The sequence below is a fragment of the Paroedura picta genome, chromosome 7 (assembly GCF_049243985.1).
Source record: "Paroedura picta isolate Pp20150507F chromosome 7, Ppicta_v3.0, whole genome shotgun sequence".
Classification (NCBI taxonomy): domain Eukaryota; kingdom Metazoa; phylum Chordata; class Lepidosauria; order Squamata; family Gekkonidae; genus Paroedura; species Paroedura picta.
In genome coordinates this window covers 22,061,031-22,085,096 of record NC_135375.1, presented here as the reverse complement: position 1 = coordinate 22,085,096, position 24,066 = coordinate 22,061,031, and positions in this window count along the sequence as shown.

Genomic DNA, 24,066 nt, shown 5'->3' with positions numbered 1-24,066 from the left:
AGGGAGATAATGGCACCTCTGAAGTTCTCTTGCCTTGGAAACCATATGGGGTCACCATAAGAGGGTTGTGACTTGCTAGAACTTTGTACACATGTGTGCACACACAGAGGAGGAATCAGCTGTCACTAGAGAGAAAAAGAAAATCCAATGTCTCAATTTGCTATAACGATTCAGAACTGCTTCGTGAAGGAGGTCATGGAGTCATTCCACTGGCTGGCCGGCTGGCCCCATTTGGATCTGAGGACTCTTTCTCCTACAGCATCTGTCAGATAACTGTATGCTAATTTGCTGCTCACCCTCTAGCTATATGTATGAACTTGCAACTTCCAGTTCAACATTATATGAAGAAGTGCAGGTGCACCCAAAAGCTTGTCCCTTGAATAAACCTTTGTTGGACTTAAAGGTATCATTAGACTCGAATTTTGTTCTGCTGCTTCCAACTAACATGGCTGCGTACCTGAACCCATCCTACAGGTGTTAACACTCACAGGAACAAGCTGCTATAAATGGTTGTTGGACTGGAGTTTTTGATTAATTCCAGACGTTACATTTGATTAGGATCCTTCTGATCCTGAAAGTCAGTGATATATAGTAGTTATAAAGTTGGAGGCAGTTCTCAGAGACCTTGGTATGAATTCCTGCAAGGCAGTAAAAGTAAGACAATACGTAAAACAAATATTTGGTGATCTGAATCTATAAAGCCTTCAGTAGACGACCAAAAGGAAAAGACAAGCTCCTTTCTAAAAGAATGTACAGTTTAAAATTAGAACGGGGATAGGAAGAGATAAATAAAGTAGATAAACGCATGTCACTGAGAATAAATGTCCTTAAGCTTCAATTCAGGGCTATAGAATTACATTGGAGACTTCACACGGGAAGAAAGCTTATCTAATGCTTGCTACAAATGTGATGTGGATTGAATGAAGCAGTTCTGAATTTATTTGTTTTCTTGCTGAGCTTGGGGATGAGTCCTGCCTTCATCCCCCCCCCCCCCATTTCTTGCCAACTATCTCTAGTGGATGACCCAAATAGGAGGCAAGACCCTTTTATATGCTCAGCTAAGTGCCTCTTTATGGGACACCAGAAGTAAATCTTATAACCTGTAATTACAGCTCTGTTTGTGCGATTCACCACTTTGTGCTTTGAATTGTGTCCAACTGGAGCAAATGGTGATTGAATTGATCTTGGCCGTGATCATTTGGGGGGCTGGTGACAGGACAACCACTTTTCCTGTTGGTTTTATGTATTCATTGTAACTGATCTAAAAGAATTTCACGCTAGTGGAATGTGATGACTTCATCACCGGTCAGCATCTACCAAGAAGGAGGACATCAGTCACTGGATAAATAGGAAACAACTGCATTCCTACCTGAACGGGTCTCTTGACCGCCTATATTGTACATGATTTTTTTGAAATCACGGATCCTCCCTTGTTCACAGTGCCATGTTCAGCAACGTTACATCCTTTTAAGCCCATTCACTTCAATGAAATTAACATTGCAGGTTACAGTAGATGAGCGATTGGGGCAGGTTACAGTAGATGAGTAGATGAGCGATTGGGATGTGAGTGTCCTGCATAGTGCAGGGGGTTGGACTAGATGACCCATGAGGTCCCTTCCAACTCTATGATTCTAGGATTCTATGATTCTAACATGGTGTCACCAGTGACCTACTGGGCATCCAGGGAGGAAAATTTTAAAGCATCCCTCCTATTTTTCTTTTTTGGCATTAAGTCACAACTGACTTGCCCTCCAGATATATATATATTCCCTGTCATGTAAGAAGATCATAGTCTGACAAAGGGTGCTTGCCCTCGAAAGCTCACGCCTTGAATAAATCTTTGTTGGTCTTAAAGGTGCTCCTGGACTCTGATTTTATTGCCCTCCAGAGGTATTTCAAGGCAATAGACGTTTGAAGCTGGTTGGCCATTGCCTGCCTCCATGTCAGCCCCACCTAGCTTCTGAGATCTGATAAGACCAGGCTAGGCTGGGGCTATCCATGTCAGGGCCCCTCCTCTATAGAACAATGAAATAAAAAGAATAATAACAATAATGATCAGAAAATAGATTCTGAAGCAGCAGAACAAAGTTTGATATCAAAGGAGCCATTGGACCCAAACTGTCATTCAAAGGCCAGAAAAGAAATGCAAACTGAATTTTTTTTAAAATTCAACTTTGTATATACAATCACGCCAGTAAAATTTATTAAATTCCAGTATGCTATTTCAATACAAAAGCTGCCAGTATGGCACAGTGGTTCAGAGCAGCGTCTTCTAATCTGGAGAGCCAGGTTTGATTTCGTACTCCAACTCCACATGCAGCCAGCTGGGTGACCCTGGGCTGATCACGGTCCTTTAAGAGCTGTTCTCACAGGGCAGTTTCTCTCAGAGCTCTCTCAGCCTCACCTCCCTCACAGGGTGTCTGTTGTGGGGAGAGGAAGGGAAATTCCCTCCTTGTAAGCCACTTTGAGACTCTTTCAGGTAGTGAAAAGTGAGGTATAAAAACCATCTCTTCTCATATAGTGGTTAAAGTGTCGGACTAGGATCTGGGGAATCCAGGTTTGAATGTCCACTAGTGCTTTGGAAGCCTAGCCCTCACCTGGACAGCCTGATCTTGTCACATCTCAGAAGCTAAGCAGGGCTGACGTGGTAGCAGACAATGACAATCCATCTCTGAGCCTCTCTTGCCTTGAAAACCCTACAGGGTCAACATAATAAAATCAGAGTCCAGGAGCACCCTTAAGACCAACAAAGATTTATTCCGGGCATGAGTTTTCGAGTGCAAGCACTCTTCCTCAGACTATGAACTCCTACATGACAGGGAATATATAGAAAAAATTAATTATGCTACATTATTTATGTATTATATTTATATACCGCCCTCCCCGGAGGCTCAGTCTGCATTAGTAGACTGTGTCACACAACCAAATACAGCCAATGGTAATTCTTTGTCAAAACAGCCAATCAATCCCCTGGAATTCAGTTGTAGTTTACAAAAACACAAGGAGAAACAAAACTGCCTATATCCTCTGGCAGCAAATGCCACATTTTAATCACTCTCTGTGCAAAGAAATATTTCATTTTGTCCACCCTGAATCTACTACTCATCAACTGCATTTGATGAAGGGTTTGACATAAAGGATGAGCTGGCCTACTAAATATCTGGTTCCCATCATGTGGCTCTACCTATTGTTTGAGGGAGTTCAATCGGTCAGTTTATTTACAGTTGTAGACCATCCAATAAATAAAAAAACATAAAATTACAAATTTAAAATCAATTACGAATAAATAGGAAACAAGAGATAAAACAATTATACAGGGCTCCAGTATAACAAGTGTTAGTATGAAGGGTTGGTCAAGTTCTTCCTTATTTTAGTAGCTACCCAGGCATTCCTGGCAAATAGATGGGGAAGAAATGGAGGTAGTGACAGATTTTATTTTCCTGGGCTCCAAGATCACTGCAGATGGGGACTGCAGCAAAGAAATTAAAAGACGCTTGCGGCCAGATCTTGAAGATGAAACTCAAATATTTTGGCCACCTCATGAGAAGGAAGGACTCCCTGGAGAAGAGCCTGATGCTGGGAGCGATTGAGGGCAAAAGAAGGGGCCGACAGAGAATGAGGTGGCTGGATGGAGTCACTGAAGCAGTCGGTGCAAACTTAAATGGACTCCGGGGAAGGGTAGAAAACAGGAAGGCCTGGAGGATCATTGTCCATGGGGTCGCGATGGGTTGGACATGACTTTGCAAGTAACAACAACACCCAGGCATATTTAGCAATTATTTTTGTTAGTTCTTTATTTATGTCCAGCAGTATTAACTTAAGACGTTGTTTCCTCAAACGTCTGGGGCGTTCTGTTAGCATAGCGGCTAATGGATTTGTACATAGAGGATGATAGAGTTTGCACTCAAATAGGACATGTTCAGTTGTCTCTATTTGGCCTTCATGACAGATACACTTGTGTGCTTCTATCGGTAGCCCTTTGAACTTTCCTTCTAGAAAAGTGGAAGGGAGAGCATTATAGCGGAGAAGAGTGAAAGTTATTCTTTGTTCAGAGTTTCTGATATTGGTTAGACATGGCATCAAGATAGTCTTATTAAGAAGGTCTTTCCCAAAGAGGGAGTTGATTTTAATGGTTTTAAAATGTGATTTTTATCAAGTTAAATTGTTATCAGACTTACTGGCCCTTGTGAGAACAGAAAGGCAAGATATAAATTTTGTCAGTAAATAAGTATCATCCAAGGCCTGCTAAACACATGGTAGTGAATTTTAAAAAGAGGCTCTCCGCCATCAGCCACGAAAGAAACATTTTGTCCAGACATTGTGCATGTTTTTCAGTGGGAAACAAACACTTTCTTATAATCATGCACCCCCTTTTGCAATTTCTGTTTTGTTTTCTGTCCCATTCGCCAAAGTCACATGTAATCTATTAGTTTATTGCTATTCTGAATGTACAGTGACATTCTTTCTCAGTAAAGGAATGCCAGTAATTAGAAACATAACAAGTATGAACAATCTTTACCAGTAAAGTGTGAACAGCTTGAACCAATAAAGTAGTTACAGGGAACCACAAGGCAGTGCTATTCATATCAAAGGGGAATAGATAGGCCAGGAAAAGGGGAGGGGGGGAAGCAAAAAAACCCCCTTCATTTTGGTTTGGAAATCCCTGTACAAAACTCAAAAGTCCTCGCAGACTTGCTGTGGTTATGCAGAGATTCACTTCTGTTCTTCATCACTATTGATCTTTACATGCAGAGCTGTCTTTTAGGATTTAAGAATAGAAAAGCAGGAAGTATTAAAGTCAACAAGTCATGAGCACCAGGAACTGAAATGCTGAGGGGACCAAAAGGGACTTTTTTGCCCTGCTGACAAATCATCACCATTCCGACAAACATTATTTTCTTTGGTGGTCATGCTAACATACCTTGTCCCTTTCTAATATTTATATATTTTAGGCCACAATTCTTAAAAAGTCTGTGTAACCCCTAGCTAGGAATGAAATGAGCCAAGAAGGGGTGGAGCCTTTAGATTTGGAAGGGTGCAGAATCTGTGAATGAAAACAGAAGATGGAAGAGCTGAAGGAGGAGGAGGAGGAGGAGGAGGAGGAGAAGAAGAAGAAGAAGAAGAAGAAGAAGAAGAAGAAGAAGAAGAAGAAGAAGAAGAAGAAGAAGAAGAAGAAAAGGACTTGGTTTAATTAATGCCCTTCTTTTCACTACCCAAAGGAGTCCCAACGCGGCTTATGAACACCTTTCCCATCCTCTCCTCAGAACAGACACCCCGTGAGGTAGGTGGGGCTGAGGCAGCTCTTGAGAGAGCTGTGACTGGTCCAAGGCCACCCAACTGGCTGCATGTGGAGAAGGGGGGAGTCAAACCCAGCTCTCCAGATTAGAGGACACAGTTCTTAACCACTATACCATTCTGGCTCTCCACATGCAGCCAGTCAACCTGCTATACCGGGGAACTTAAAACTTACTCATAGGCTCTTTACACCTTGTTTAAAGTAACTATGAGTTGTATATGGAAACTGTTAAAGGACTTTTAAATGATAAATTTATTTATTTATTTATTTATTTATTTATTTATTTATTTATTTATTTATTTATTTATTTTTTTATTTATTTATTTATTTATTTAGAGAGCCAGTTTGGTGTAGTGGTTAGGAGTGTGGACTTCTAATCTGGCATGCCAGGTTCAATTCTGCACTCCCCCAGATACAACCAGCTGGGTGACCTTGGGCTCGCCACAGCACTGATAAAACTGTTCTGACCAAGCAGTAATATCAGGGCTCTCTCAGCCTCACCCACCCCACAGGGTGTCTGTTGTGGGGAGAGGAAAGGGAAGGCGACTGTAAGCCGCCTTGAGCCTCCTTCAGGTAGGGAAAAGCGGCATATAAGAACCAACTCTTCTTCTTCTTCTATATGCCACCCTCCCCGAAGGCTCAGGGCGGTTTACAGGGAACAAGAAAAGATACAGATAACAATAATTTTAGAATTATTGCTCTGGTATCTAATGGAGAGTTCATTTGGGATCCTCATCTTTTAAGCCAGTTCACCGTGAACTGTTCAGCAAGAAGACTTTGATGGACTTTGGTGGTGGTAAGCTGGGAAGGAGGGGGAAATTAGTTGTTCAGACTTTAAAAGCATTGTTCTGTTGTGTTACTAAGTTCCATGTTTTTGTTACATGACACGATGTTAAGTGAAAAGTAAAATAATTTTATTCTTTTTGCATCATTGCAAGATTCATTCCAAGTTCTGACCCACAGAACCTACGAGTGGAGGTTACACTTGCATGCATAAATAGGATATAATGTCATAGAATTCTCCCTCTACAGCAGTGGTCCGCAAGCGTTCGCACGCTGCGGACCGCCACTCCGGAGTGGGGGGAGAGGGCAGCCCGGGGCCCTGTGCACATGCGGCAGCCCCAGCGCAAACGCGCATGCGCATTTGTGCATGCGCATTTGCGCTGCTGCTATGCCGGCGGCCGCGGCTCCCCCTCCCGCGCCTCCAGGCCGCCAGCAAATCGGCTGCTAAAGCGGCCGATTAGCTTGCGGCTCAGCAAGCTTCTCTTCCCTCCCCTCCCAAAACAAGAAGCTTGCCGGGCCGTGAGCTATTCGGCCGCTTTGGCGGCCGATTTGCTCGAGGCCTGGCGAGCTTCTCGCTTGGGGGGGAGGGAAGAAGGAGCCGCGGTCAGGCGCCAAGGCCTTCGCGGCCCGGCACCGGCCTCAGCCGCGGTCCGTGGGTTGGGGACCACTGCTCTACAGCATCCATTTTCTCCATGGGAACTGACCTCTGTAATCTGGAAAATATGTATAATTCTAGGAGATCTCTAGGCCCACTTGGAAGTGGGCAAGCATACAAAATAATGGTTTGCCCAAAGCTACCCAGTGAGCGCAAAGTTCAAACCAGGCCTTCTCTGTTATGTCTGGGCGACACTCTAGGTGTTTCTGCTGATCTCTTTGTTAAAGACCACAGAAACATGGGGAAATTCCTAGAGCGTCACTATAAAGGTCATTTCCCAGCCTTTTTCTCTCTCCTCAGTTTCTCATGAGTGGAAGATTGGGGATGATGGCAGGGGTTTACCCACCACAAGTGAACAAATGGCAAGCCTATGTGAGACAGACAGACAAATATGACTCTGTTTACGACTGGTGCAATGGAGGCCTGAGGAGATGATTCAATGGAACATTTTCACTCACCTCTTTACACTGTTATGGATAAATATAATTATAAAATATGAAATCCTTCATCTTTTACACATGTAGCAGTTCCAGCCTGTTCTGTTGACATATAGTTTGGTTTCCATTAGCGCATGAACTTTCCTGGCTGATAGAGAATGTCACAGGGTTAATTAACCTAGCGAATCATTCCACAAAGAAAATGCCCAGCCTGTACATATGTGTTTTATGATGGCTAGAGAAGGAAGAAAACACTGATGAAGGGGGAAGCTTTGACATGATACACGGGGAGATGGTATGGACTAAGGATTTCTGCATCCTTGCATATAGGCACTCTACATCAAGGGTAGTCAACCTGTGGTCCTCCAGATGTCCATGAACATCTGGAGGACCACAGGTTGACTACCCCTGCACTACATATTGGAGGGAGGAGTGGTGCATACTGGGAGAATTCTGTTATGTAGTGTCAGTTAGTGTCAGTTAACAGAATCTCTCAGTCAGTTATCAAGTAATTCTTGCTTCTCTGTATGTGTATCTGAGACAGTCAGTGTCTCAATCAGTAACAAAAAGAAGTGTGTTATGAACAGAGTTTGCCTCAATTGAATCAATTGTTTACCAACTAAGAAAAGAGAAAAGCATGTCAACTGTACAAGAAATGCTCTTTGTGTTTGTAAACTGTGGATATGAGTCAGTAAATGTGTTTAACAGTTACTCAAAGAAAGTTGAATGATTATTCAAGAAAAAGAAAAACTGCCCAAGTGAAAAACAAGCTGATCTTAACTGATACAGCACCGTTGTCTCAAAACAAAATTTCCCTGCTTATTCTGTCTAGATTCTGTGAAATCTAATGGCTATCACACAGATTTATTCTCATGTTCAACAAGGATATTGGTTTAAATCATGAACCCAGCCCCAAATTCAATTTTTACAACACTCTGGACCAGTCACACTCTCTTAGCCTAAGCTACATGTTGTGAGGTAAAAGGTAGGAGCACCATTAAAGCCATTTTGGATCTCCAGTGGGGAGAAACGCGGGGTACAAATCAAGTACATAAATAAATAGATAAATCCTACTGAAGCATGAGGCAGTGTTACCTACCCAGGGTTAGGGATAAAATTAATAAAATCTATACATGTTTTATGCCAATAAAAGGTTACTGACTGACTGAATAAAATCAATTTTAGAAAAATATAAACAGTTTATTATAAGAGCTCAAATGTTTAAAAACGATGACAGAATATCTGTTTGGCACACATAAAACATTTAAGTGCATACACCAATAATGCCAAAAACTAACACAGTTTGATCTAACAGATCTTCATCAGAGGTCAATTGTACAGATGCACAAAGATGTAAATTATTTAAATTTTCAATAGGGCTGTGTGAAAAGAAACTTATGTGGTCTGTTCTGGCTAGTTCTGGTCCTGCAAGGTATTCATATTAGCAGACTCCTCAGCCAGCAAATAATTCTTATTCCTCCCCTGGATATTGGAGAACCCTACTGTGTGTTTCTCTGAACCTGTTTCCAGAGAAGCACACAATTGGATTCCTTTCATTACAAGTGGGAACAATACTTTGAACTAACCACAAATTAATTTAAGTGTGGTAGGCTCCCAGGGACCAAAGCCAGGTCTAGTCGGCCCTCCCTGACCCATTATTATGATCACTTGCCTTCTACATTAACAGAGCCAGGCAGATGGCCAAGCTACCAGAGACCTCCCTGATCACCCTAGCTTAATTTACTGCAGCTTGTTTAAAAATGGCACTGAGGCAGCACCTTTCTTGAGCACCAAGAGCCATTCCCGTACACTGCCCCCAATAATCATGTAAGGTAGGCCAACAAAGTTGCCTTTATAATGTTGTCCGGACAGGCTGGACCCTGAGTATGGTGGGGTTTGGGAAAGGAAGGGACCTTAACGGGGTTCAGTGCCACAGGGTTCCCCCAAGGCAACCATTTCAATAGTCTGCTGATCAGTTGTTATGGTGGGAGATGGCAATTCTAGGATATGATCATGTTTGTTCAGTGCCTTATGAAGAAATGTTGAGAGAGTTGGGTTTGTGTAGCTTGAAGAAGAGGAGGGCAGGGGTGATATGATAGCTGTGTTTACCCACGTCAAAGGTAGGCATCTTGAAGAGAGGGCCAACTTGTTCACTGCAGCTTAGAGACAAGAACTAGGAGCAAAGGAGGTTCCACTTTAATATTAGAAAGCATTTTCTGTTGGTGAGGGTTGTTTGTAGATTGAACACGCCACCTTGGAGGGTGGTGGAGTCTCCTTTGTTGGAAATTTCTAGGAGGAGATGGGATGAGCACCTGTTAGGGGTGTGTCATTTTTAAGTCCCAAAGAAGGTAGGGGGGGGGCTGGACTGGATGGCCCTTTAGGGTATCCTCCAGTTCTCTGTGTGATTTTGATTCTAATACACACAGGATATGAGGAGTAATTTTACAGGTTCTTTTAAAGCGAGGACTGCTTTGCATCTTCTGCAGGATCCAGCCTTTTGCCTCCTAAAGAAGAAAGCTTTGGCAATTCGTTATTCACAAATAGTGAGCTGAAATGGGAACTTCAGAAAAGACTGGGATCACGTCCATTATTCTAGAGCAGGGGTAGTCAAAAAAAGCGTTCGCTGGCAGGGGCTCCTGGGAATTGTAGTCCATGGACATCTGGAGGGCCGCAGTTTGACTACCCCTGCTCTAGAGTTTGCTTTGCACATATATAGCCAATTCACCAAATTCCCTAGCAGCTGGATTCCTTTCAACAACTAGGCATTAAATCCAGCTCAGGAAGGCACTGAAAGAGATGTGTGTACTAAATCCATACTGAAAAACTCAACAGATATTTGGCTTCATATTTCTGATCCCAATAGAAACGTTACTCAGGAACCGTTGACAATAGCACCATGTAGTGCTTAAGAGTGGTGGACTCTAATCTGGAGAACTGGGTTTGATTCCCCACTCTTCCTCCACATGAAACCTGCAGGGCCTGACACAATTCTCTCAGAATTCTCTCAAACCCACTTACCTCACAAGGACCCATTATGCACGGCAGCAGGAAAACTGCAGTTGTTGGGATTTTGCATGCAAGTCTCGTCCTCCCTCCCCCCCCCACTGGTACTGAAGATGAGAGATGGAACATTTATGGCCCAAGGTGAATCTTTCTGACACAGGTATGAGGATCTCTCAAAAAGTGATGGAAATAGTTTCACAATCATTCACTTCTGGTAGACGGGAAAAGCACCCACAATGGAATGATTATCTGCAGAGAATATGGTGGTTCAATTAATATGATGGATGGCAAGAGATTATTTTCATTGTTGAAAGATTCCACTAGTATCCTCAGAGGTAAGCTTTGCATTATGTCAGCCTTTGTCATAGTCAACCACAGTCAAATAATCCTTGAGGATCTTATATTAAACATTGGAATAAACTTCTTCAACGCTGCAGAAAATTGTCTTCTCGGAAGTCATCCTAGAATATACTTATTCAAATTCTAAAGTCTTTCCAGTGTGATCTTGGAAAGGTCAAGGTTTTCCAATCTTCATTTCAGCTGCGTTATGTCTGTTTTGCTTGTTTTATCTTGACCAGAATCTTCCACCCTCCCCTCAGGGTTAAGAAATTTACTTTCACTTTAGTTTAAACATTTGTTGACTCCAATCTCCAAGTGGAATTTGGAGTGATGGATGTCCAAGGAATGCATTTACTATGTAGTTGTGAGTTCCTGCACTGAACTGAGCAGGGGATTGGACTATATGACCCTGGAGATCCCATCCAACTCTATGATTCTATGCTGTACGGGCTAGATTGATCTCATGGCTAGCAGGAAGGTAATGGATTTTTTTTTATTTAGATGCTTATGTTCTGTGGCAGATGTGCAGAGTAAAATGTGAAGGCCAAAGGCTTCCAATCAGTGTCTGTTAGAACTGCCAGCCTCCAGGTGGGGCCTGGAGATCTTCTGGAATCACAATGGATCTCCAGACAATATGGATCAGTTCCATTGGAGAAAATGGCTGCTTTGGAGGGTGGTCTGAATGAATAGCTCAGTGAAGAAGCTAAGCTCCATGCTCAAAACTTTTTCTGTGTGGAATGTCTGAACCTTCTCAGCCAGTTTGGTGTAGTGGTTAGGAGTGTGGACTTCTAATCTGGCATGCCGGGTTCGATTCTGCGCTCCCCCACATGCAACCAGCTGGGTGACCTTGGGCTCGCCACGGCACTGATAAAACTGTTCTGACCGGGCAGTGATATCAGGGCTCTCTCAGGCTCACCCACCCCACAGGGTGTCTGTTGTGGGGAGAGGAATGGGAAGGTGACTGTAAGCCGCTTTGAGCCTCCTTCGGGTAGGGAAAAGCGGCATATAAGAACCAACTCTTCTTCTTCTTCTTCTTCTTCTTCTTCTTCTTCTTCTTCTTCTTCTTCTTCTTCTTCTTCTTCTTCTTCTTCATATACTCATGCCAGTGTTTGATGGCAAAACTTCTGTAGAGGGATACTGTAGCAGGCCAACTGCCAACAATGGTTTCAGTAGGGCCAGGAACCTCATAAATGTGTTAATCTACTATCAGAAAACCAAACCGTTCACCCCCTCCAACATATGCATAATCTGCAAGGCAACCTCAATACTGTGATGATGAAACCCTGCAGAAGATCTTTCACAATTACAGAAAACCAAGGGAACGAAACTTTCCACTTCTGCTTTGACTTCAGGGAATATCCTGTACAAACAGTAATTTACAGGATGTCTAGATCTTAGTGCCATCTGTAGCCTGGCAGTGGCAGTGAGAAAGGCTGTGGAGGGCCACGGGGTGGGTTTCTTAACAGGGCACTGCAAAAAGTATCATTTGTTCAAGGCCTGGTGTCCTTTAAATTGAGATTCCTTCCTTCCTTCCTTCCTTCCTTCCTTCCTTCCTTCCTTCCTTCCTTCCTTCCTTCCTTCCTTCCTTCCTTCCAACCCCAGGTCGATTCAGTACCTGCCCTCTACACAGAATGTGATTTCTGTTTGGATTTGGGGTGATTTAAATTTTCCTTCTGCAGCAAGAAGGATTGATCCGGAGTGACCCTACCTTTATTGTGCGATATCTTGGAGTGCTTTTAATACTCAATATATTTTAAAATCGCATTGTTTTGAATCTGGGCTCTCCTCCGTGGTAGAAAACCCATGATTGGCTACAGGTAGTCATGTGACAAGCCTGCCTTAAAGGAGAAGCCCCTAATTTCTCTCAACTTCTGTTTGTCATTACCATTATATAGTTTATAAACCTGATAAATTGAAAGGAATATGCTCAAGATGGCAACTCAGATCAAAGTTATTTAAACTGATATGCCCAAATTTCACTAAATATTCTCTTTTGCAAAACTTATTCTAATTCTCTCATTTTCCTTGTTGGCGCATTACATTTTTCAGGGTCAGATCAATTAAAGTTTTTGGATTGACAGAGGCAGTGGGAGGTTTCATGACTCCTCCTCAGTTGTATTCAGCCCAGCCTCCTACTGAAAAATCTCTCTGTGTAAGCCAGCATGACTCTTGGTTTGATAGTCATTATTATTTATATTTCTTATACCTTCAGTCTGTGTGACCTCAATAATATAATGGGTTTAAACTACAAGTACAACAATATAGGCTAGATATCAGGAAAAAAATTTTCACAGTCAGAGTAGTTCAGCAGTGGAATAGGCTGCCTAAGGAGGTGGTGAGCTCCCCCTCACTGGCAGTCTTCAAGCAAAGGTTGGATACACACTATTCTTAGATGCTTTAGGATGCTCTGGGCTGATCCTGCGTTGAGCAGGGGGTTGGACTAGATGGCCCGTATGGCCCCCTCCAACTCTATGATTCTATGATTCTATTCTATGATTCTATAAGAGCCTTGTACATTTTGGTAACACACAGGTGCAAATTAATAGGTATTATTTATTGTATGGTGTGTGTCTGTGTGTGTGTATAGTGTAGCCAGGAAATCCTACAATTGTAGAGTAGTCTGGCAGACAGACACAAGACATTCAGAGGTGGTTTGCCATTGTCTCACTCCGTGTCAGACACAAAGAGTTCTTCCATTTCAGAAATTATCATATGTAAATAGGAATTAAAAAAGACTGAAATAGGCAAAGAGATCATTTTTAGAGCAATGAGGGAATGGGGCAAGGAAAACTCCTTACTTAAACGAATGCTCAAAACTACTCCTTACTTAAACGAATGCTCAAAACTCTTGCGGAGGCTATCCTAGGTGTAAAAATTTTAATATATATATATATATATATATATATATATATATATATATATATATATATATATATATATATATATATATATATATATATATATATATATATATATATATATATATATATATATATATATATATATACCAGGCACAATTTATTTCCACCTTTGTAAAATCTTCCGACACTTTTCATGACATGCCATAAAAGATCTCATACGCTGCTTTATTATTATTATTATTATTATTATTATTATTATTATTATTATTATTATTATTATTATTATTATCATCATCATCATCATCATCATCATCATCATCATCATCATCATCATCATCATCATCATCATTCAATTTATTCCCCGCCACTCCCTTGCGGCTCGTGGCGGGTTACAACATCTTAAAACCCCATTAAAAGTCCATTAAAACAATAATTACAGTTTGACATTATTAGCTGACTAACTAACTAACTAAGATGGCAAGATCGGCTAATCAACTTCCCCCTCCTACTACTGGCAGGTGGAGAGGGGATACTGATGGTTCCTAATTCTAGGTCCCAATCCCAAGTCCCGAATCCCGAATCCCGGGAAAAAGTCACTGAAATGAAAAGGTAAACAATTCACAAGGACATTGTAAATATGAAATTGCAACCATCTGGATTCCCACATGTTTAGCATTAGGGCGCGTCTCCTCTGTCTGAGTTAAAAGGTTTGCACGCTCTCGTGGTGTGAGGATACCTTACGGGAGCTGTGTCTAAAAGAGGCTTGATTTAGCTGTGTTATTGTTGGCCCAAGGGACTTCAAAAGCAGAAGCAAACTGCATATGGCTATACTGGCCTATGCAAAAACCAGAGTGAGAAACAAAATCCATGTAATACCTTTCATAAGGGCAGCCGAAATGACACATTGCTTGCCCATGCACAATACTTTGTGTTGTTTTGCTTGGCCCTAATCTACAGTGATACAAGGATTTTGCTTCTTGTTCTCATGTCTTCCTAACAAGGTAAACAGGGATATACTCTAGGCTTTCTCAACCAGGGGTTTCATGAAACCTTGGGGTTTCGTGACGGCCCTGGAAGGGTTTCCCGAAAAGGAAACGATGAACAAGGAGGGGAAGAATGCTGCATGGAACAGAAAACAAAAAAACCTAACTGGAATTAGCTAGGACCTGAAAGGTTGGATGTCTGTACAAATTGGATAACAGTGTACAAAAATATATAAACATTTATTATGTGCAGCTTTTAAAAAATTCTTTAAGGTTAGAAACACACACAAAGCCCTTAGGTCATTACTGAAAAATTAGAATCATAGAATCATAGAGTTGGAAGGGGCCATACAGGCCATCTAGTCCAACCCCCTGCTCAACGCAGGATCAGCCCAAAGCATCCTAAAGCATCCAAGAAAAGTGTGTGTCCAACCTTTGCTTGAAGACTGCCAGTGAGGGGGAGTTCACTACCTCCTTAGGCAGCCTATTCCACTGCTGAACTACTCTGACTGTGAAATTTTTTTTCCTGATATCTAGTCTATATCATTGTACTTGTAGTTTAAACCCATTACTGCATGTCCTTTCCTCTGCAGCCAATGGGAACAGCATCCTACCCTCCTCCAAATGACAACCTTTCAAATACTTAAAGAGGGCTATCATGTCCCCTCTCAACCTCCTTTTCTCCAGGCTGAACATTCCCAAGTCCCTCAACCTATCTTCATAGGGCTTGGTCCCTTGGCCCCAGATCATCCTCGTTGCTCTCCTCTGTACCCTTTCAATTTTATCTACATCCTTCTTGAAGTGAGGCCTCCAGAACTGCACACAGTACTCCAGGTGTGGTCTGACCAGTGCTGTATACAAAATTATTATATACACTGTACAATCTTAGGTCTTAGACCAGACACATTTCGACCCACACTGGGTCTTCCTCAGAGGTCTAATTTTGATGCACATGCATTGATAAAATATAAAATACATAAACCTGCCTTTGTACATGCACTGATATCATGGGCTCACATTAGAATCTTTTGGCAGCCTGAAAGAAGGGGACTATTATCTGATAAATGGACATTTTCCATCTGATCTGTTTCGATTGATTTTGTCACATGCTTGTAGAAATCTCCTAGGAGAGCGACACTCAGCTGCATCTCCTGAATGAGATCTTTTTGTAGTCAGGATGGAGCTACTACCAAAAAGATCCTGGTGTTTTCTGTAGACAGCTTCAACTCCTGTCCCTGGATGATGATCTCAACCAATGGCCATATAGAAAGAAATGTTCTTTAATGTCTGGCTTAATTCTAAATTATTGAACAAGCTAGCTGTTGCAGTTACCTGGTCTAAGGAAACCAAGGTAGAACAAAACATCTTTGTGGATTGCCGTTTGCTAATTCCTGCTGAACAAGTAAATTGTCAGAACGACATGAGGGAGTTGTTAATAGTAAGCAAAACACTCTTTCCCCCCAGCTGCTCTGATTATATTCCCTAAAGCATTTTAACTTGAGTTGCATAAGCAGACGTTTCTATACTGTTTGTACCTTCAAGCAGTCCCCCACTGCTCACATGGACTCGCCCCTCCCAGATTTTATTGAGAGCAGAGATTGATAGCGTCTCACTAATAGCACGAAAGAAAAAGCAGAGGGATATGAGAAGGTTAATTCTGCAGACCACTAATGGAATTGTGGTCTCTGAGGAATAGAAGAAGAAGAGTTGGTTCTTATATGCGGCTTTTCTCTACCCGAAGGAGTCTCAAAGTGGCTTACAGTCGCCTTCCCTATCCTCTCCCCACCACAGACAGCCTGCGAGGGAGGTGAGGCTGAAAGAGCCCTGATATTACTGAAGAAGAAGAAGAGTTGGTTCTTATATGCTGCTTTTCTCTACCCGAAGGAGTCTCAAAGCAGCTTACAGTCGCCTTCCCTTCCTTTCCCCACCACAGACACCCTGTGAGGGAGATGAAGCTGAGAGAGCCCTGAGATTCCTGCTCAGTCAGAACAGTTTTATCAGTGCTGTGGCGAGCCCAAGGTCACCCAGCTGGCTGCATGTGGGGGAGTGCAGAACCCAGCAAGCCAGATTAGAAGTCCGCACTCCTAACCACTACACCGAACCGGCTCTCAGAATAGATTCAGGTGGGTAGTCATCTTGGTCTGAAGCAGAACCAAACTGGAGTCCAATGTCACCTTTAAGACCAATACATTTTTATTCAAGATATGCACTTTCATGTGCGTGCAGACTTCTTCAGACAATTTCATTTGCAGGCACGCAAAAATGCACACCTTGAATAAAACTTCTCAACATGAGGGTGGGGGAGAAACCAAGGGGCAAGTCTGTGTCACATTGGTGCCATGATGTCACTTTTGACATGACCTGGAAGTGACATCATGTCTGTTTGCTGCTCTAGGATTCACCCCAAACTCTATGGATAAGTCATAGTTTTTGGTGAATCCTGAAGCATCGTGCCCCTGACGATGCCACCTTTAGTTCACACTAGGGGTGATGTCACAGCAAATTGGCATCACACCAGTCTGGTGAGTCCCTCCCTGCCCCTGGCAATCTCCCGCTAGATGCCAGCACTGGGCTTCCAACCTTAGACAATTGCAGTGTAACCCAACAGGAGTCTTGGGGCACTTTAAAGAGGGAGACATTTTTATTTTCGCTTAAGCTGTTTTTTTCAAATGACAGCCACAAGATTCCCGCTTGGTTTTGTTAAAGAAAGTACAAGGCTGTATGAAAAATCAATAATCAGTAAAATAAAACTTACTCTCCAGTGTCCTCCCAGGCCTCTAATCTTCCATTACTTTTTGAAGCCATAGATTACGCTTTGCTCAGAATAATATCATTCGAGCTATCCCTTGGGCGTCTCCCACAAGGACCCGTTACAAACCTCTGCTGAATCTGGCAGTGAATCATACTGCAGGTCATTCATAATTCAGACCCGTTAAGCCCACGTCTGACAGAGAAAGTGCTCGTAGAACTCTGTGACCGAGTCATTCCAGGTCAAAACGGGACGACTCCCAAAACTCCAGAACAATGACGTAACATTCCTGTGGCGCTGGGTACACTGCTATAAAGTTAGCCAACCCTAATAATATCTATAATCACCCCGTGAGGCAATAATACAAATGTAACTCTGCAGCTATGACTATATCAGGCAGAGTGCCAAATGCAGGGAGATCAGCCAGCTCCTTTACATCCATCCACCTCCCTGTCTTCTTCCTTCTGTTCCATTAGTTGGGTGGCACACCAGAAATCCTTCTCACTAAAGCAGATCCAAGAAAGAAACGGACAATAGGGCTGAAGGGAAAATGGAAGGATGGAGCCTGCAGAGTACAATCCCATAGAATTCACCTGCCCATTTTCTCCAGGGAGAACTGGGCTTAATTGTCTGGAGATGAGCCAGGGAGGACAGGCAATACAGTGGGCTACAATTTCATAGACGCCATCCTTCAAAGTGCCTGTTTTCTCCAGGGGAACCAATCTCTGTAGACTGGTGATCAGCTGTAATTCTGGGGGAACCCAAGTCCCAGCTGGAGGCTGGCACCCCTCATTGGAGAGGTGATGTCTACTTCCCTTTTCCCAAGCATTGGACAATTTAAATGCAGAGAATAGATCTCTGGGCTGCAACCCGGCAATTCTGTACAGTTTCTGCCACAAATGCTTGTGTAAAACGACTGTGCCTAACTATATATGCTGTGCTTGAGTGTTCAACCACAGTCATTCTTTGCGGAAGATAAAGGGGTGGACAGTGTACCAATTGGAATGACAGGAATGCAGAGTCCTGTTTTTTGGCCTGCAGGGGCAAACTGGACTTTAACTAGTTTGGAAAGTTTCTGGTAGGCTACCCTGGAGGGTTGCTGGCATCCAAGACCATTTGGAGCCAAGCCCCTACATTTGCACCAGAGTCCTTCATTGCCAATGAGGATCACGTTCTGTCCACCAGTTACCTTCCTCCCCACTGCCACAACATTTGCAAATCTTCCAGCAGAAGCCTAGATTCTAGACTACTTGGACTTGTCCAAGTAGTAAACTTAGTCAGTAAACTTAGTCAGTCCGCTTTATTTGTGATTCTGGTGATCTGTGTAGATTCACCTTTTTGTATAACTGGTTACAGACCTGTACGTAGTACAAAAGAAGGCTTGGTGTAGCTCTGTTTAACATCTGCGCTCCAACAAAGGGCTTGTCTCTACAGAAGCAGTAGATGTGGGTGAATATATTTTGGATGCTTTGCAATGTTTCTAAGTATTCTTGATTATAGGTTTATGCTAGAAGATTTGTAAACTGTGTTTTTCATTCTTGTAGATATACAAGTCCTGAAGAAGCCTGTATAATAGTTGAAATCAATCTTCCCAGAAGTCATTTGACATTCTTTGGGAGAACCGTCTCACCCTAATTGGACTGGAGGCTTTTGCTTTTAAATTTTGAAGCTTTATTTAGGAAGAATATTCCATTTTTGAAAAATTCATTTAAAATTTCACATTTTTCATTTTTAATGCCTTAAATGTTTTTGTCTCTGTTGCTGCAACCTCCAGGTGGTGTCTGGAGATCCCAGAACTACACTTACCTCCAGAATACAGAGATCAGTTCCCTTAGAGAAAATGGCTGCCTTGGAAGGTGGATCCTTCCTCAACACCCCTTCCAGGCTCCACCCCCAATCTTCAGGAATTTCCCGGGTTCTGAGGATGCCAAACACCAAGCAGGGCTTGGAGATCTCAGCGTTACAGCTCATCTCCAGACTACAGGGATGAGTTCCCCTGGAGAAAATGGATATTGGCCAGGGAGACCTGGCAACCAGACAGAGTGACCAGTGAAATCTCAGCCTGCAATGCAGTTGCCCTGCCCTGCACTTCTCTTGTGCTGTTAAGAGACCCTGACAAGTGAAGCTTTTCTTAGCATGAAGATCAGCACTCCCTGTGCAGCGAGGTGGAGATGCAGGGCCCGGCTGGAGCGCTGGCAGTCCCAGAGGCTCCAGAAATGAGGTGGGGAACTCAGGCAGCACCTGAGCCGCAGGGCAGACAGGAAGGCACCTCCTTGCCAAAAGAGGCCAGGTTCTGCAGAGCTCTGCAGAAATGGGTAGGCTTTCTTCGGGCGGGCTGGTCTAATAATATCCTCCTGTGAAGTAATTGCCCAGAGAGGCTGGTGGGGATTCTTGTCATGGTTTTCGTTACTTGCACACCTCCAAACCCAAACCCAACCTGCCGAGGTGTAATGGACATGCAGAGCCACGCCTCAAAAGAAGCATTTAGATCAGGGGTAGTCAAACTGCAGCCCTCCAGATGTCCATGGACTACAATTCCCAGGAGCCCAGCATTCGCTGGCAGGGGCTCCTGGGAATTGTAGTCCATGGACATCTGGAGGGCTGCAGTTTGACTACCCCTAATTTAGATAATGCAGTCCCCCCCCCAAAAAAAGCTTTCATGTTTGTGGCGATGGAAGGATGAGTCATTTCATTCACAGATCTTTGTCTAAAAGCCAGGCCAGTGTTGTTGACGTGACCCGATCTCTGATTTGCACCATTCCGTTTTTGCTTGCAGCTGCTTGTTGCCGCATTACATGATATCAGCATGCTTATTGGGAGGGGGGGATGAAATCTGAGGTCAGTGATGTAATTGCCCCAGGATGGCCAATGACTCGGGGTTGGGGGGTGTGTGTGAGGGGAAGAGCTTAATGTACTGATTAAGAGTGTCAGCCTTGATTCCGTGCTCCTCCACATGCAGCTAGCTGGGTGACCTTGGGCCAGACACAGCCCTGATAGTACTGCTCTGACTAAGCAGTCCTGTCAGAGCTCTCTCAGCCTCCCCTACCTTCTGTGGTCCAGGGAGCGATTCAAATCCTTTCATGAAACCCTGAGGTTTCTTGATGGCCCTGGAAGGGTTTCCTAAATGGGTTGTGGTTAATGAATGTTCATATATTTTAAAAAATTAGTTAAACATATATTGGGTGACATGACCATATATGGCCATGTCGACCTGTCCCCTCCCTCAAAATGGCCCATGATGGGCTTGGAAGGGGTGGGAAAGGGAGGGGTCCTGGCTGGGCTTGTACAAAACTATGCTTCCCAACCATGTTCTGCACGATCACACCACTTCTGGGGTTTCTCGAAGTCTGAAGAATGTTCCAGGAGGTTCTCAATGGTAAAAAAGTTGAGAAAGGGCTGCTCTAACCGCCCCACCACACCACACTTTCCAGGGCCTGGTTTATGTTAAAAGAAGGTCAAAGGGGGAAAACCCTTTTGATATAGCTCAAAGGAACAACTTCAGGGTAGCTATGGACAAGCACCCATGTGGATGCTTTATCTATAGCGACTATGAGGAAGAGACAAAACTAAGATTTGTATTTCATTCCCTCCTCATGGATGGACTTGCACTTCTCCTGCCCTGATAGAGTTCTAATTTTGCCAGCTTTGCTGCATGATCCCTGTACAGGTGGTTGTTTAAATGAGTTGTTTCCTGTTGTGTTGGTCCAAAAGTAAAATACAAAAAGGCCAGGATACAATCCATGTGCTACCTTTGACTGGGGAAGGCACTGGCAAACCACCTCGTGTTGAGTCTGCCAAGAAAACGTTAGAGGGCGTCACCCCAAGGGTTAGACATGACCTGGTGCTTGCACAGGGGATACCTTTACCTTTTACCTTTGATTAAGGCCAATGACAGATTAACCAAGCCAGATATTCCAAAAGCCTGGAAAGGCTGCGTTTCTCCTGTGCTTTGTTTTCTGAACATCTGGCCAGATAAGCGATTCTGATGAACCCGAAGGCACGCTGTTATGTGTCATGGGGCTGGTCCTAATAAAGGCTATTGCATGGGTTGTGTCCTTGGCTTTTTGGATATTGTTCAGACAGTTAAATGAGCCATGAATCATGTAAATCAGTTCTAAATAAACACTGTTTTTTTTTTAAATTCATTGTTCAGCCTTTATATAACCATCCAATTTGTCCCCAGCAACATTAATGGCCACTGATCCGTTTGGTTCGGCAGCCTTTTCACATACGCCCAATTTCGCAAAAGCCAATGCAGACCTGTTGGGCAGTCGCTAGTGCCATTCAATGCTGCCCCAAACAGACCTAAGGACACGAGAACACAAGAGAAGCCCACCCAAACCAACACTCTGCATCACATGATGGCCAGAACCCAGGCGCCATTGGGAGATCCCCCAGCAGTGGCAGAACTCCTAAAGCCCTCCCACTGTTGCCCTCCAAGCACCAAGACATGGTGATGATCACTGTATATCTCACAAGGGTTGCCAACTCCAGGTTGGTTCTTTTTCTGGAGATATGCAGTTGAAGCCAGGGGGGTGGGAAAGACCCCAGAGAAGCCACTCTCCAAAGTCCACAGAGTCCATCCCCCAAAATAACAATTTCTTCCTTTTTTTACCATGGAGGGATCAGATGTAATTCTGGGAGAACTCCAGACCCTACCTGAAGGATGGCAACCCTGTGTCTAACTGTTGGAAATGTTTGCTATGGAATTCATGGCAGGGTAGTTTCCATCAGGTCTGCTGCGAGACAGGCATGACTAGGTTAACGTATGTTGGTCGTCCGGCTTTGTGGAACCCACCCCTGTTGCTCCATCCCTGTGTCCTCACCTCAGGTGGAGAGTCCATGTGGAATGATGAAGTTACTGCAGAAATGGTCCACACATCTGGTTTGCCTGGGTGTGAGCTTGAGAAGAAGAAGAAGAAGTAGAAGAAGAAGAAGAAGAAGAAGAAGAAGAAGAAGAAGAAGAAGAAGAAGAAGAAGAAGAAGAAGAAGAAGAAGAAGAAGAAGAGCTGGTTTTTGGCCCTGCTTTTTGCTACCTGAAGGAGTCTCGAAGTGGCTTACAAATACCTACCCTTCCTCTCCCCACAACAGACGCCCTGTGAAGTAGGTGAGGCAGAAAGAGCTCTGAGAGAACTGTGAATAGCCCAGCGTCGCCCAGCTGACTGCATGTGGAGGAGTGGGGGATCAAGCTCGATTCTCCAGATTAGAGGCCACTGCTCAACAACAGCACCAAGGTGGCTCTCACAAAGAGAAACCTAAACTCCAGGCCAACTGTTTACTCCACTGATAGAGTCAACTAGAACCCGTCTGTATTGGACTGAGCTTTGAAGACAAGATATAAAGCCAAAGGTTGCCAGCCTATCTTCACAGCATAGCAAGGAAGGAATGACACTTTACAGGGTAAAGAACAAATTGCATGTTACACAATATAGTGATGTAACTAGAGATTTGTACAATACATTAGATATACTTCCCTGGAACAAGACACCTTTGCCCTTGGGCAGGTAGCAGTGTCCTCCTGCAGCCCAGCCTAACTCTTGGTACTCTGGCCAGCAGCCGTGTTAGTGATGAAGCAACTGGGGCACTCGGGGGAGGCACTGAGAGACCCCCAGGCTCGAAGCTTCCCAGCTTCTGCCACCAGCCTCTTTGCCACAGCCTATGATGGCAAGGGCCTCACTCAGGCAGTAGATCTGGCAATCAGCAAGAAGGGTCCCCCTGTGCTAAGTGCCCTGTAGCCACTGCACTCCACTGGTGACTGCTGATTTCATTCAAGTGGCATATCTTCTCCCGTTTGGTTGTCCTGAGGAGGCATCTTCTAACTAGGGGAGTTGGCCAAATCTTTGACGACTTGGATGCAAAATCTAACTGGTAAGAAGAGGAAGAGCTGGTTTTCTGGAACCCGCTTTTCACTACCCGAAGGAGTCTCAAAAGCGGCTCACAATCGCCTTCCCTTCCTCTCTCCACAACAGACACCCTGTGAGGGAGGTGGGGCTGAGAGAGCTCGGAGAGAACCGTGACTGGCCCAAGGTCTCCCAGCTGGCTGCAAGTGGAGGAGGAGAGAGGAATCAAGCCCGGTTCTCCAGATCAGAGGCTTCCGTGCTCAACCACTATGCCAAGCTGGCACCACTGTGGTGGCAATCCGACTCTGTGCACCAGCTAAAAGCCCAGGAGCAAGGTGGTCACGTGGATGCTACAAAACACCTTAGTTCCTTCAACGCAGGTGGACATGTGCTTTGCCTTCCAGTGCTAATGAAATCTGCTTATACTATCGACCGGGGGGATGGGGGAAGTGGCCAGTATGAATGCACCCCCCCTCCCATCCCATTACTGAATGCCTCAAAGAAGAGTGGAATGCTTCTCATGGCTGGGAGGGTTATTCTCAGGATGCCTGAGCTGGAATGCTCTTATTAAATGGAAACATTGCAACATCGTCGCTCTGCTTTTTCAAAAAAAAAAAAAAAAAGTAGAGCAATAACTTTCGGTGCCTGAGGACTAAGGAGGCAAGCCATGCAAGAGATCATCAGACATTTCAAGGGGAGATGCCAAAGAAATGCAGAACCGGGAACAAAAGACAGTGAGAGACATCTTGTCCGTTCTAGGAGCGAAAGGGTCTGAAGAATGGGCTCTTAACAGTGCAGGATGGGATCGCTCTGAAGATGGGATCAAGAGGCCCTCTGTTCTGATAGGCTGACTCATTTCCTTTCGGTTCAGGTGGGGAGCCATATTGGTCTGCAGCAGCAGAAGAAACTTTGAGTCCAGGGGCACCTTTAAGACCGACCAAGTCCTATTCGAGACATAAGCTTTTGTGTGCATGCCCACTTCGCCGTTTTCTTTCGGTCAGGCCCAAATGAGCGCTTCCTTAACAATGGATATTGCGGCTCTCTAACCACTCGTGCTAGAAGAGTCCCTGCACAGCAAATGGAAGGATGAAAAGAATGGGAGCTTGTCAGGGGCACAATG